Consider the following 16,477-nt stretch of genomic DNA (forward strand, 5'->3'; position numbering starts at 1 on the left):
TTGTCAAGTTGTGAGGAAGCTGCTAACAGCATGTTGAGTGTGGTCTACACAAACTAAAGGATAAAAACAATACAGGAATTCATTGTGCTGTTTTCCAAATCTAAGTCGTTTTCCAGGCATCAATCTGACATGGCGCTTGTGTCGGAGGCATAATTGGAGGTGTGGCAGCCCGTCTCACAACATGTTCTTAATGGATTCCAAGTCTGCTGGCACGCTTTAATACTTTAATGGGAATGGTAGCTCCATATGTCCAAACACTAGGGCAGAGGAACAGATACCACAAGATTGGAAGAAATCTCCTTTCACCCTTGCAATACCATAAATAATTTTCCTCCCTGGTGTGAATTCTTTCTCTGTCTTTGTGCATGGATGCCATGCCTGAGAGGCCTTCCCTGCTAAGCCTGCCCCCTCACAGTTGCTCTCAGCTCTTTGCCCACTGTTAGCACTGCACTAATTGGGTGGCGTTAGGAGTCCCTTGGCCGATAGTATCCCAGCATTTCATGTACATATGTTTGCTGGCTTCTGAGTACTGCTCTCTGTGAAAGAAAAAAGAGCCTGCATGTAACAAGTGATCAATAAACTGCCTTAAACGTAATCAGAGAACACAGATATTCAGATAAGGAGGATATTTTAGTTTCATTTTCTCGAGAGGAGAAGGAACAGTTGTTTTCTTCATGTTAAGAATCAAGTTCATCAGCAAAGTAACAGAAATGAAACATGTACTTTCAGACAGAGTATTTCAGACAGTAGAGAAAAAGGTCCAGAACTTTTTTTTGTCAGAATCCACTGATATTCTGAAAGTGGAATCCCTGTGAGACTAAAACCCACTCCAAGGTATTCTAAGAATGCCTGACCAGAACTAGACCTGGCAAGTTATCATTATTTTCCTTCTAGAATCCAGCCCCTAGGAGATGTTAGGTCTTCTGAGAGGTTCAGAAAGTTCTAACATGATTTTACAATTTTTATCTCAACTATTGAAACATGTATATGATCTTCCTGGGATTTATATTTGATGTCCTGCTTATTGTAAACAACTGAGAATGATACAAAATGTCCACTTTCATGTTCACTTCTCATTCTCTTGAGGTTGGTCATCATTGCCAAGTGATGCTAATTTCTTTTTTTTTTCACATTTCTTTATAATTAATTCTTTTTTGTCTTCCATCCCATGCTAGCAATATGGTCTATAGTCTCATAGTGCTTCCTGTCACTGAAAACAGTGGCATCCATCCCAGAAAACAGACTAATCTTCCACCTGAAACCTCTACTGGTAATATAACCAGTGCCCTAGAGGCCTCTCATTTTTCTTGGCCTCTCAGAGCAAATAACTCCTCCTCCTTTCTACCTACAACCTCAGTCAGCCCCTCCTCCCCTGGGTCTGCTTCACTCTGAATCCTATAGGTCAATGTTTTTCTCTCCATCACAATCCCCTGTTCTCCCAGCTCTCAGTTAGCGACTCTGCACACTCCCTGCAGACTTCTGCTTGGTGAGTGGTGTCCAGGCATTCTTTCCCTATTAGTTTCCCTTCTCTCTTTGCTCCTTTCTCTCCTATTTGAGCACCCAGGACCCATCATCACCTCTCTCTTAGTATCTTAATCCCCTTGCCCCTCATTGGCCTGACAGATCCCCATCCTTGAATGAAATCATCTTTATGGCCTCCTGTGTATACCCAGGCTATTGAGGTCTCCTGGAAAGACAGTGCAGCTCTGCCATGGATGATCTTCCAACCCCATGTCACCAAGCACGGGTTCCTCTAGGTTACCCAGCCACCCTCCTGTATTTCACTGTCATATTCCTCCTTACCTACTTTTTCAAAGCTTCATTCATTCACTCACTCACTTACTCCCCAAGTATTTATTGAATGCCCACTTTAGCAGCATGTGGGTCCTGGGTGATCATTATAGCAAGGCAGGCAAGTCCTAGTCCTCAGAGTCCAGGCTGGAAGACTGAAACTGAAGCTTAAATTCTAGCAGTTAAAGCGGAGCCTCACACTCCAAAAAGCTGTAACCTTGTATATTGTTCTAGGAGATATATAAAATATCAATTTTTGCTAAAATCTAGTTATTTTCTTTTAAAATATTACAGAAGTAATGAAAACATTCTCTTTTTTAAAAAATTCACACATTACAGAAGTACTAGGAATAAAAGTGGGCTGTCTCAACTCCCCCTTTGCCAGGCCCTCTCCCTGCATATAAGCCCTGTCAGGAACCTGACGTGCATCCATACAAACCTTATTTCTGTGGGTTTAAGTTCATAAAAATATTTTCAGACATGTACATACACACCCACCCAGTGGAAACTACATAATAAATCATCTAATGGGGGTGATATTAAATATTCAAAGGTGTTTCTTCCTTTAGATTGAAATAAACTTCCCTATAAAACAAATCATCTGGACTTCTTAAGTTTTAAATTCAGGTAGTATGTATAAGCTGAGAAGAAAACTAAATGATAGAGAATGTTAAGATCCAAGAACAAGATGCAGTGAGTCAAATGATAGTTTGTAAGATTAAAGACAATAATAAAGAATTTAATTGCTGGCTTATCAGGTTGAGTGAAGATTTCAAAAAGTCATTTTGTTATACACTTTGGTAACAAATTATATTGGAAGTTAGGAAATACAACAGATACAAAGATAACAACTCCAAAATGCTTTCACTGCAGACTCAGTATTTTCCTATCTGAAGTGTGAACTATTTGGGGCTATTGATGTCAGGGTTTTCAAAATACATTTTAAAAAATGTAGAAGGGCATAACACATGGCTAATACAGATAGGATCAACAGATAATAAATTGCACCTCATGTTAATCATCAGAAATAGCTGAACCTACAGGGAACTACCCCTACTGAGTTTTCTTTATTTTCTCCCTAGAACTAAAGTCATTTATATCCCACATTATAAAAATTAAATGCATTTTTAATTAGACCTAACTTTTATAATTGTTGTCTCTTTCTTGCAATGAGTCAAATAATAGTTTGTAATATTAAAGACAAAAAGAAAGTCACTCTCTTCCACAATGTACATATACACATAACATACTCTTGGGTAGGAATCTGCATTATATATTCAAAGACTTGCTTTTTTCATTTAATGATATGTTGAAATCTTTTCATGCAATACATGTAGATTTATCTCATCCTTTTAAACTTTTTATTCTATTCTACATTAAAGAATTGCCATAACTTACTGAACTACTTTATAGAAGTTCTTTTTTTATTATTATTATAAACAATTCCCTAATGATCCCATTATGCAGTTATTTTCATTTATATACCTAAGTATTTCCATAGCAAACCTGAAATTGGAATTTTTAGGTTAAAAAAGAAAAGCTTTGTACTTTTTTTGTTTTATATATATTGAAAGAAATATAAACTTTTATGTGTCAAAATTAAACAATGGGATTTTACTTTATAGCTATTAAAACCAGCAAAATTTTAAAAGATCAATAAAACCTTTTACTGGTGGGAATATGGGAGAGAGTTGTGAACATCTATGAAAATTTAAAATACATATAGATTTCAACCAATGAACCTGCTAACTCTTAGATTCCAATGCCATACAAGTATTACTAAAAAAAGAAAAAAACTAGAATACATAAAGAAGATATTTTTGTCTACATGTTTTTTGCTTAAAATATTTACTAAGTCGCATATTGCCATGACTTCAGGGATGGACAAAGCACAGGCCCTACCTTCAGGTACACACACAAGCAATTTGAGTTCACAAGAGAGGTTCTAGGGAAGTAAGCTGGGCCCAAGGAGGAGGGCCACAGAGTTCACTGAAAAGCTGATGTATGTGACTACAAAATAAAGCACACTTCACATCTGGTGAAAACATAAACTTGCCATCAAACAATTGTGTTAATTAAAGTCACAGGTTCTCTGGAGGGTTTTTTGTTTGTTTTGTTCTGTTTTTTGTTTTTTTTTTTCTGGTACCAGGGATTGAACCCAGAGGAGTTTAAGCCCTGAGCCACATCTCCAGCCCTTTTTATTTTATATTTTGAGACAGGGTCTTGTTGAGTTGCTTAGGATCTAAATTGCTAAGGCTGGCCTCTAACTTGTAATCCTCTTGCCGCATCCTCCAAATTGGGGGGATTACAGTGTGGGCTCTAATTTTTCTAATGTTAGTAGAGCCAGAATATGAGATACACTATGAAAAAGGGGTTTGCTTTTTCACAAACAGAATAACAGACCAAATGATGGTTTGTTTAATGCCTGGTATGGAGTACTTTCTTGAAAAGCATTTGTTGAATCAATAAGACACAAGAGCATTATAAAAGTTTAGCTCACATAAACTGGATTCAGTCAAATCTCGCCTGTTCAAGATTTCCAGGAATAAAGCATAAATTTTTCCTTTCATCCTCCTCCTTCTCTACTTTTTCCCACTCTCCCCCCGCCCCTTCCATTCATTTCCTCCACCATTTTTCAGGAAAATGAAAGACTTCAGTAAAATTGAAATACTAAATCCTGTTAACCTCACTTTGACCCCATTATTTCACTATTTAACAATGAAGTGAAACCACCAGCTCTTAAATAGCAGACTTGAAATGCCATAAGAGAGCGCTGAGCAATTTTAAAAGCACAAATGTTATATAGGGAAAAAATGGCTAACATTAAAAACAAACAAAATAAAACATAACAGCTCATTAGAAGTTGATGATGTATGACAATCCCTTTGGTAACACATCTCCAGAATGGATTGCTAGCCCACAGAGGAGCAAGGGTAGCCCATCTACAAGGTCCACTTACTCTCTAACTATTGTCATTTCAGGGAAACCCATTAGCAAGATTCTGTCACGGAAGGGCTGGGACCTCCACAGAATAATGAAAATGTTCCCAGAGTCGAAGCACTGCCTGGCATGGCTCCCATATCAACAGCAAAACAACTGCATAGCAACCTGCATTTGGTTGGTTCCTTACTCATAGCTGCTCCAACAGAGATAATACTATTGCTACTCCCTGTCCGCTGTGTAAAGTGTGTCAAGCAGGAATTGAGTCTATATGCCAAATTGAGGAGGGATGCAGGCTGGCATTTCCCAGAGCACGCTGTTCACCACGTGGTCCCTGGAGCGATGCCTCCTGGCTCACAGTGGAGCCAGGGCTCCTCTCCCCTCCCCCACTTCCTCTCACAAAGACAACATGTAACAACCATTAGCAGGTATGTGTGTGCAAGCTCCCAACTGTCCAAGTACCCTTCAGATCCAGTGACCTGTTTTATGAATAATAGGGAAGAGTTTCCAGCCTGTTTTCTGCATTCTTAGGAGTATGCAGAGTTCACAGTAAGAGAACAGCCACTCCTAAAACAAAGAAAAACCACTCTAAGTGCTGCTTTGCAAGGAGCATCTGCCATCTGTTCATGTCCTGTGGCAGTGCTGCTGATCTGGACTCCAGTAATGGCACCATCCTACCAATCCAGACCAGGGCACTTTTCCTCTGTCCCAGAGGGTGTTTCCTTGCACTTTCCCATCTGTTTCTAAGTAAGTGCAGAAAAATATTATTTATAAAATAAGACTAGCAAGTGACTCACAGCACATAAAAATAAGTCAGGGTGCAATTTGTCGTCATCTTTAACAAGAAGAAAAAAAAAAGTAAAATGTTCCAGAATTGGAGAAACAACTTACTTTTTCAAACCTCCTCAAGGAGCGTCTTCAAATGATAGGCAGGAAATGGATTTGTGGGGTGAAGTTAAGCTCAAGCAAACTCGAGTGGCAAGAGCACCAGCCCCATCATGCATATTCATAAGAGGCAACCTGAGCGCCTGTGTAAAACCACAGTGTGTGCTGTGTTTCCTGCACATACTTTGCATCCATACTGCCAGGAAACACGGCAGCCCTGAAGAGACCCAGCACTTTGCTGTATAACATGGTTCAGAAGAATGATCATTGTTCTTTGGAGATTTAACCCACACATCAACTAGATTTTCTCCATAGGCCTGTGACAACCCAAGAAGTGCCCATCTGTCAGGATGCCATTTTAGAATCATTATTGTACAAGTATGAATTTTAAGGTTTTTGGCTACTAAGAAGCAAAAACGAATATGGGGATTGACTTTCAGTAAAGGCTTTTGTATTTATTATTAATACGCTAATGAAGAAACAGGTCAGTGTGGCATACACAGGAAGATAATTGCATTCTCTATGCCGCTTCTCTTCTTGACAGATTCTCTACAAACAAAATGCCAGAGTTGGTTTCAGCTGCCAGAAAACATAAACCAAGGGCTTTGTTTCACCAGGCTTTGGAGTGCATTGGTGGTCTAGTAGTGAACATAGCTGCCTTTCAACAGGATTTGTGAAGTATGTACTGGGTTTTTCATTCATTCACTCTTACAAATATTTATTGAGTGCCACTGTGTGCCAGTTACTGTTCTAGGCACTTGGAAAACCACAACAAACAAAACAGACAAAAGTTCCTCCATCATAAGGCCAATGACCACCTGAGTGCTTCATAGAATACTTTGTCACGTACCTGTCATTGAAGGGTCTGGACATTTTTATTCAATTTCTCTCAAATGATTCTATAAATGAAGAAGTTGGTATATGTGTGTCCAGATGTGCTGTGTAAGGAAGAGGGGGGGGGGGAGCACAGAGAATAAACTGAGAGGGAGATTATCAAAAAAGTGATAAAAAGCTTTATGATCTAGTAAAGATGGAAGATACTAGTATTGGGAAACACAAAAGAACATGAGTACAGATGGAAAAATCTAAGAAATACACAAAATATTATCAAGATGTCAATTCCTCAATTTAATCTACAGATTTTATATGAGCTAATAAATTTTATAATCATGATTTAAACTAAATAAGCTGATTCAAAAACATGGAGAAAAATATGACAGGAGAAATGTAACAAGGAAGGAATTAGCCCTACAAGATGCTGAAATATAAAGTTTTGATAAGTAAAATAAGTGAGGTACTAGCCTGCCTATTTCCACGAGTCCTTCCACTAAGCAACATGGGGTACGCTGGCAAGGAAATTGTCATACCTACTTGGCTAATGGCTCCCAGCACTAGCCCATACAAAATAGACAATGGAACTGATTTAAAAACCAAGAAATAGTTCCAGATCCATTTGGGAATTTAATATCTGGTCAAGGTAGCATATTTCCAGTGAGTTTGTTGACCTCACTAGCATCAGTATGGTGTTTTGCCTCCTTATTAGGAGACTGGGCATTGATCACCTAGGAGTAATAAAGAGCATAGGGCTTGAATGGTACAACACTCAAGCACCAATCCTGCTCTAACTCTTATAACTTTTTGACTTTGAACACACAGCTTAACCATGTTGAGAGTTGGTTTTATTGTCTCTAATAAGAGGGTAACAAAATCCATCTTGAAGATTATTCTAAGGATAAGTTGATATACAAGTAGTATATCAACAAGTAGTAAGTACTTGCCTAACAAATAGTAAGTACTTATAAAAATAAACATTTCCTAGTTGAACAACTTAATAGGAATCTTAACTACAGGCCAATAGTCTCAGAACCTGTTATCTGCAGACAGAAATTGCTTTCCCAAAATCTCAAACCCCTCCTTGCCACACCACATGCAAACAAGGCTTGGAAAAGGGGAATAATTCTTTTTAAGCACAACTTTTAGAATTAATGATTTTCTGCAAAGAAAACTCTTTAAGAATGAGATCAAGTTGTTGAGTGGGGTTGATGAAGTCCAGCAAGGTAAGTTTTCATTGCACAGCACAGAAAAGAATCTTCTATTGCTAGTGTCTGGAAGGAAGAGGAGGAGTTTTTAAAAGATGGCCCTAGACTGAGTGTGACATTGATGGAAACCTGCCCTGTGTTGGGCTCCCACTCCCTCAGGCCTGACCTGGGTGAGGTGTTGGAATGGAGACTTGACTTTTGTACAAAAGAAGTTTGAAGAATTTATGGAGAAGGGCAGAAACACAAACAAAATTCCAGATAAATTTTTAATTTCCACCCTTGGTGGTAATGTATCACTCAGTGCCTAAGGGATAAAAGGATGTTGAAGACTTTTGTTAAACAGGGAGGTCACATCTATTCTTGGGAAACTTCACATCAGTGGACAACCTGGAGCAGTGTTGGAAAGGGATGGAACATGCCAGGGAGAATGGCTCAGAGGTGGAAGGCAGCCAAAGAGGGAACAACAGCAAAGGGTTTGATGTCTGCAGTAAGGCAAACAAGATAATGAGTAAAATGCTGATAGAACATTTGCCAAGCAACCCTGATTTAACCCATTCTCCAGATGCATATGTTCAGAACCCATGGGGCTGAAGACATCCAGTGGCTTTGAGAAACACTTTAGAGGAAGGAATCATGGCATTGGTGATGTTTTTTGGACAAAATGATAACAGAAAAGGTTTAGCAAGGTTGGGAACATAGAAGGCTGGCAAAATATGTAGCCATTGACAAGAGAAACCTTCAGATCTGGAAAGGGTTTATAACCAGGATAAGGATGAAAATAAACTGATTTTGTCTACAAAATTTATCTGTGGGTGGCAATCAACCAACATATGACCCCAACTCCACCAGAGGTAAAATCAAAGCTAGATATAATTAAATTCAGAACTTGGAGCAAAAGAATATTGTGCTATTTTTCATCACGAAGCTGTTTTTCCCATTTATAACAGGCAGAAAATATACTTATGAAGGTTGTGCTTCTCCCTGACCTACATCTTCTGTAAAGAATGCATATGTTACAGACACCAACAAAAGGATCTTTCCTCCCTGCCCCTCCTTGTCAGAGAAAATAGCAAAGGAGTACATTTTTGACAGTCTTGTTAACAGGGAGAAGCATTTCATGAGGCATCATCAGCTCCACCATCTGTTTTGCTCCAAAGTTCACCAGCTGCTAAATTAATGAATTTCCTTTAGTCATCATTTTGGTCCTTTTTTGGACACTGGTCATTAAAAAGTTGAGGTGTTACTAGGTCGTCATGGGGACTCCCAGATAGATGTCAAAGATGGGACCATGGCTGGTTGTGATGTGAATACGAGATATATATATATATATATATATATATATATATATATATATATATATATATATATATATATGTCACAATGTCATCTAAGAAAGTCGACATCATTATTTATCATTCACACTTTCTTTTTCTAATAACTGGATTGATCATTCATTCAATTCACTGGGTTTGCTTTGAATAATGTTCAGAACTCCCATTCCCACTTCCTATGCCAAGGCATGTCCTCAACATTTTTTTCCAGAAATTTTGAAAATTTTTCAGAAGAATGTATAATGTTTTCAAACATTTTTAGCAGCAGAAATCATATTTTCTGGAACTGGGGCTGTGGCTCAGGGGTAGAGCACTTGCCTTGCATGGGTAAGGCACCACATAAAAATAAATAAATAAATAAATAAAAGATGTGTCCATCTACAACTAAAAAATATTTAAATTTTTTTTTTAAATCATATTTTCCTAATGAGAACCCCAACATACATTTTAAGTAGAAGACAATCAGGAAGGTCTTTCTCATATCATTTAAATTTTTAGGGATTAATGAAAAAAGTCATTTTTTTGTGAACCTTTGAAGTATCTTTGAAAATGAAAGTAACTCCAAAAGAGACCCCAGCATCTTTTAAGCACCAACAGAAGGGTGTGGCTACCTGATTGAATACAAAGCCAACAATAAATGGTCTGATGTGATTTTTTTTTAAAGAGAGAGAGAGAGAGAATTTTTAAATATTTATTTTTTAGTTTTCAGTGGACACAACATCTTTATTTTATTTGTATGTGATGCTGAGGATTGAACACAGTTCCCCGCACATGCCAGACGAGCGCACTACCACTTGAGCCAAATCCCCAGCCCCTGATGTGAATTTTTTAAAAAGCATTAGCCACACCTTGTGGTATACAAAAGCACACAGGGTTTAGACTCAGACAGAATTGGCTCTGAATCCCACTGAATGATCTTGAGTAGGTTACTTAGCCTCTCCTAGACTCTCTTTAAGCATCTCTGAACTGGCCATAATAATATTTTTTAAAAGGTAGTATGAGGGAAAAATTGGACAATGTGTATAAAAAACTAGTACAGTGCCTAACATACAGTGAGTGCTCAAATATGGTAGGTTTATATTACTAGCACTAATAATATTGGCCTTATTTTGTGGGTATAATCAACACAGTGCATAAGAAAGCACTGTGGGTTAGTAATAAATTCATACCTGGTCAGTTTGACTTAAAATGGAATTCCTAATTCACCTAATGTTAATAACATTGGCAAATAAGACACTAAGGAATCAAAATGTCTCCTGGGTGTAAGGTTCACCAACAGATCCTTTGAACAAAGTACCTATGATTCTAGTTAGAAGACCTTGTCAGCTAAACCCAGGCTCTTCCTTCTGGATCCTGGATGCTCTGTCTATAGAATAGTCAATATCTTATTTTAAGAACCTCTAGGGAAACAGATCACACAACTGCTCTTAATAACCTATTTCAGTATTGGTATCTGTATCTCAGTAAACCTGAAGAGCCAATCTGAACCTTGTACTCTAGTTTAAGGCCAGTCACCTCATGTTTAATTTAGTATTGATACCTGGAATGGCACTGAACCAAATTACAGCTGCAAATACGGACAAATGTGTGAGTTTTTAGTATGAGCATGCGCTCTTGACAATCACCTATGATGAGTTAGCCCGCAGGACAGCACGGCATTGTTAATGTATATCAGAGACATTATTTTAGTCAGCCTTTTCATTGTTACAATAAAAGGGCCAGCAAGAACAATTTTAGAGGGGGGAAAGTTTATTTGCTGCTCACAATTTAAGAGGTCTCAGTGCATAGATGGTGAAGTCCATTGTTCTGGGCCCATGGCGAGGCAGACACAGGAACTTGTGTGGAGGAGGAATGCAACTTGGAACATGGCAATCAGGAAGTGGAGCGACATTTCTCCTTTCACCATGGACAAAATATTTACCCCAAAGGCACAAACCCAGGAACCCACCTCCTCCAGCCACACCCTACCTGCCTAGAGTTACCACCCAGATAATCCCTTTTGGTGGATTAATATTCTGATTAGGTTAAGGTTCTCAAAACCCAATCATTTCACCTCCACATGTTTTTGATTGTCTCACACATGAGCTTTTGTGGAATGCCTCATATCTAAACCATTAACAGACATATTAGCAGTGTTTATTTAAAGAACAGCCCCAAGCTCATCCTTGACAATTGTAACATACTGATTTGTGTGACATGAATCAGAAATGAGTAGTATTTTTTTAAAAGCTAGCAAGATGAAAGGATTGTCATTGGAGCAGTTTTCTGCAGAGTTTTCTGCTCCTTGAGTCAGCTGAATCCCAGAGATTTGGTTTCAGGGTGTGGAAAACCAACCTTCAGCAAGCAATGGAAGGAACTACTTCCTGGTTTACCCTCTAGCATGTGTCAGGCTTCTGCATAGTATACAAGATTAATCAAACAGAAATAAAACCAACAAATCCACGCAAGCCAACACCAAGGTACAGCTGACTTGCCTTCTTTTTTTATTTTTAAAGTGCCAGATAAATATCAGTCCAAGTGCCACAGCTTTGTTTTAAAAGCAACGTTAAAAAGGATCTCAAGTTGGAAGATAGTAGGTGCCCAGGGTATCTTCCTGGCAGAGCCAGGCTGACTACTGAGGTCCCTAAAAAATGTCTTGTAAATTTGGGCAGAATTCTTGAAGTGTGTTTTTTTGAAACATGATCTCTTGAATACTGCCCTCCTCCAAAAGAAAAAAAAAAGTGGTTAAAAAAAAAAGGAAGTATGGTGGTGAATTATTGACCATAACCTTAAGAAGACATTTGTGTCTCACTCCAGCAACAATGGCAGCCATTATGAAGTCAAACAACAACAAGTGCTGGCGAGGATGTGGGGAAAAGGGTACACTTGTACATTGCTGGTGGGACTGCAAATTGGTGTGGCCAATTTGGAAAGCAGTATGGAGATTCCTGGGAAAGCTGGGAATGGAACCATCATTCGACCCAGCTATTCCCCTTCTCAGACTATTCCCCAAAGACCTAAAAAGAGCATACTATAGGGATACAGCTACATCAATGTTCATAGCAGCACAATTCACAATAGCTAGACTGTGGAACCAACCTACATGCCCGTCAATAGATGAATGGATAAAAAAAAAAAAAACATGGCATTTGTACCCAATGGAATATTACTCAGCACTAAAAAATAACAAAATCATGGCATTTGCAGAGAAATGGATAGCATTAGAGCATATTATGCTAAGTGAAGTTAGCCAATCCCTAAAAAACAAATGCCGAATGTCTTCTTTGAAATAAGGGGGGCAATTCAAAACAGCAGGGAGGAAGAGCATGAGAAGAAGATCACCATCAAGCAGGGACGAGAGGTGGGAGGGAATGGGAGAGAGAAAGGGAATTGCATGGAAGATGGAAGGAGACCCTCATTGTTATACAAAATTACATATAAGAGGATGTGAGGGGAAAGGGGGAAAAAAGAGAAATGAATTACAGTAGATGGGGTAGAGAGAGAAGATGGAGGGGAGGGGAAGGGAGGGGGGATAGTAGAGGATAGGAAAGGCAGCAGAATACAACAGACACTAGTATGGCAGTTTGTATAAACGTGGATGTATAACCAATGTGATCCTGCAATCTGTACACATGGGAAAAATAAGAATTCACACCCCATTTGAATCAAATGTATGATATATGATATGTCAAGATCATTGTAATATTTTGAGCAACCAATAAAAAAAAAAAAGACATTTGTGTCTTATCCAAAGCCTTATACCTAATTTATATTCATGATTGTGTTCCTTGGACCACAGTTCCCGGACTGCTCTGAGACCCACTTTCCTGTTCTTTTCCACACCCCAGAACAGAAACATGCTGGGAGGTGGAGACGTGGAGGACCTAGACATGCATGATGGTTAATGAAATTTTCCTATGTGATTGCATGGATCAGTCTGCTCAAGTTTGCTTTTGAAAAGCAGAAGTCCCTGTGTTGGTGGAAAGAGCCCTGTGGGGCAGTCAGAAGGCATCTGGAGTCACAGTTCTACCACTTACTGATTATAATCAATTTTTTGGACTCCTCTCAGATCTAGTATCCTCCTGCAGGGAACAAGGTCTGCATATAATAGTGCTCTATGCTGTCATACCTGAGTTCCAGATGAGAGCTAGTCTGGATCAAGAACATGGGTGCTCAGCAATGCTTAAACACAAATCACCTGTGGGAGCTGTGCACTGTCATTCCCCCTCCCAGCACCCCACTCAGACCAAGAGCTGTCATTTTTGCTTTCTCCTGCTCTGGTTTCACAGCACAGGGCAGCTGGAGGTCACCACGCCTAGACACTAGCAAGCCCCAGACACCCAGCCACCATGCACGTGCTCTTGCCACATTGCCTGCAATGGCCAGGCCTGCTGGAAGTTTGGCTCAGAGGATGTGCACTGAGTGCAGGGTTGTCTGGGTTTGGGGTTTGGGTTTTCTCCCCTTTGTTCTCTCAACCAGGAGAGCATTGGAGTCCCCAGCTAACTTTTTTTGTTCTTGTCTAACAAGCCTAATGTTCTTAATTTCCTTTCACTTTGTTTTTTCCCTTGAACTCTCATCTCTCCTTTTTCTGCTCTGATCTCCTTTCTTCACATTTCTGTCTTTCTTTGCTGTCCTCCAAGGTCCTTTTGAAAGCTTCTGCACAGATAAGCTGATTCACTTTTCTCAGTATTGGTGGAGCAGCTCCTCTGTGAGCTCCATGCAAACTCTCAGCTGCCCCGTGGAGCCTCCAGCCCACACTATTTCGCTGTGGAAATGTGCCTTACATCATCAGTCAGTGCTCATGTGTGGATAGAACTGCAAGAATATTTAGCCTTAGAACATGTGACCCATCTTGATATTTTACTATTAAATTTCTTTGATTTTTTCTTTGCTTCCTTCCTTCCTGTCTTTGTCTCTCTCAAGCTGTTACTACTTACTAAACTAATCTCAGTACTCATTACCATCTTTAATAAATTGAGATTCATAATTTGAAAAATACTGATATAAGAACACTGTCTACCTGCCCTGCATAAGTGGCCCATTCCTTTATTTTCTGAAACACAGGTTATCTGTATATAATAAGAATCCACTCCCCACCAAATAGATGAAATTTAGTTCTGGGGCGAAGGTAAGAGATAAAGATAGAAGGAGAACATGTCTCTGCAATATCCTGGAGAGCCATCTTGAGGTTCAGGAAATAGTGTGACTTCTTGATGCTTTGAACTCCTCTGGCTCCTCTCATCATCCTTCTTTTTGTCTTCTGTTCTCTTCTCCCCCCAACATCCACTCATCAAAACAGCAATAAAAGTTCAGAGGAAGGATCTTGTGGTAGGTAGAATAATGGCCATCTGATGCTATCCATGCCCTAGCCCCTCAAACCTGAGATGTTAATGGCAAGGGGAAACTAAGGTTTCAGATAGAAGCCAGAGGTAGTGGCACATGCATATAATCACAGCTACTCAGGAGGCTGAGGCAGGAGGGTCACAAATTCAGAGGCAGCTTGGGCAACTTGATGAGACTTGTCTCAAAATAAAAATGAAAAGGTTGGAGATGTAGCTCAGTGGCAGAGTTCTCCAGAGTTTTCAACCCCAGTTCCACCACACACACACACACAAAAAAAAGTTGCAGATGAAATTAAGACAGCTAATTAGTGATCCTATGCACAGTGTAATCACAAGAATTGTTTCCCCTCCCTTCCCAGTGCTGGGGATTGAACCCAAGGCCTCTTGCATATTAGGCAAGCTCTCTACCACTGAACTGCATCCCCAGCCCCTCACAAGTGTTCTTATCTGTGAAAAAAGACAGAGTCAAGTCTGACAGAGGATAAGATTCCACCCCACAGATGGCAGTTGGCACTGAAAATGAATATGCGTAGCCTCTGGAATCTTCTAGAAGCTGGAAAAGGGAAAAAAACTTATTCTCAGTGTTCAGAAAGGAAAATGGTCCTGCCAGCACCTTGAATTCAGACCAGCGAGACCCATGTCAGACTTCCGACCTCTAGAATTGTAAATTCATAAATTTATGTTATTTTAAGCTTCCGAGTTTACAGTAATATGTTACTGCAGCAATAAGAAACTAACACAGATGTGCTCTTGGTCAATTGCAACACACTATGGGTTATAGCATTTCCGAGTTCAGGGTTTCTTTATTTAAAATAAATGATTCTTCTTTCTTTTTGCAATACTGGGGATTGAACCAGGACCTTGTGCTTGCTGGGCAAATGTTCTACCACTGAGACTCACTACCAGCCCTCTTTAAATTAAACTTATTTTTTTAACTAATAAAGATATGTATAAAAATTATACATACTAATGGAGTATCATATGATGTTTCCATACATTGTATAATGTTTAAATCAAATTAAACATATCTATCTCCTCAAACATTTATCATTTCCTTGTGGTAAAAATACTCCAAATCCTTTCTTCTCACTATTTGAAATGTACCTTGCATTTGCTGTACAATAGCACACCAGAATTTCTTGCTTCTTCATTAATTGTAACTTAGTAGCCTTTCTCCCTCCCCTCCTCCTCTACCTGGTCTCTATAATCATCATTCTACCCTCCACTTCTATGAGATTAACATTTTAGTTTCCATTACTATAACAAAATGCCTGAGATGATTCACTTAAAAAGAGGACGGGACTATTTTGGTTCACGGTTTTGGAAGTTTCCATCTATGATTGGTTGGCTCCATTGTTTTGGGGACTGTGGCAAGGCCTATATCATAATAAGAGCACAAGGGGGAGGAAGCTGCTCTCCTTGTGACCGCTGAGAAACAAAGAGAGAAAGAGAAGGGAAAAGGACCCAATATCCCCTTCAAGGGCATACCTCCATATGACCGGAAAACTTCCAACTAGGCCCCTTGTCTTAAAGATTCCATCACCTTCCAAGTGCCACAGATTGAGAGCCAAGCCCTTACACAAGGACCTTTGGAGGATACTTATACAAATCGTAGCACCACATATGAGTGAGATCATATGGTATTTCTGTTTCTGTGCTTGGATTAAATATCCAGGGACATAATATAGAAAATGATTTCCAGTTCCCTCTAAGTTTTCACAAATAACAGGATTTCATTCTTTTTTTAATGACTGAACAGTATTTTACTGTATAAATATACCACATTTTCTTTACCCATTCATTCATTGACACTTAGGCTGCTTCCATTTCTTGGATCTTGTGAATAGTCTACAATGAACATATGAGTACAGATGTCTCTTTAACATACAAATTTTTATTTCCTTTGGATATATATTTTATTTCCTTTGGATATATACCCAATAGTGGGATTACTGGATCATTACTATAGTTCAATTTTTTGAGGCAGCTCTGTACTGATTTCTTCTTACAAGGTTTATTCATGATATTGTCTTGGAAAAGGACGAACAGTCAAAAGATCTTGCCTCTTGAACAATTCTTCAGCCCGACAACCTGCAGAGCTACCACAGAGCTACCAAGTCCTGGGTCACTATCTGAACACTGCAGAATTAGAGGGGTGGCTGTGATGCTG

At 39.2% G+C, this 16,477-nt stretch overlaps 1 protein-coding gene across 1 annotated transcript in view; it reads right to left on the reverse strand.

Annotated features, from left to right (window-relative positions):
- Cep85l (centrosomal protein 85 like) overlaps positions 1-5,673 on the reverse strand; it is a 231,621-nt gene extending 225,948 nt beyond the window's left edge. The window contains exon 1 of the mRNA XM_046466993.2: positions 5,623-5,673. The gene's annotated coding sequence lies outside the window, so the exon portion shown is untranslated. The remainder of the gene's footprint in view (positions 1-5,622) is intronic.
- Positions 5,674-16,477: the final 10,804 nt, after the last annotated feature.

This window comes from Marmota monax, unplaced genomic scaffold, assembly GCF_021218885.2.
Source record: "Marmota monax isolate L192 unplaced genomic scaffold, Marmota_monax_Labrador192_F-V1.1 WCK01_AAM20220418_F8-fsc00140, whole genome shotgun sequence".
Lineage (NCBI taxonomy): Eukaryota > Metazoa > Chordata > Mammalia > Rodentia > Sciuridae > Marmota > Marmota monax.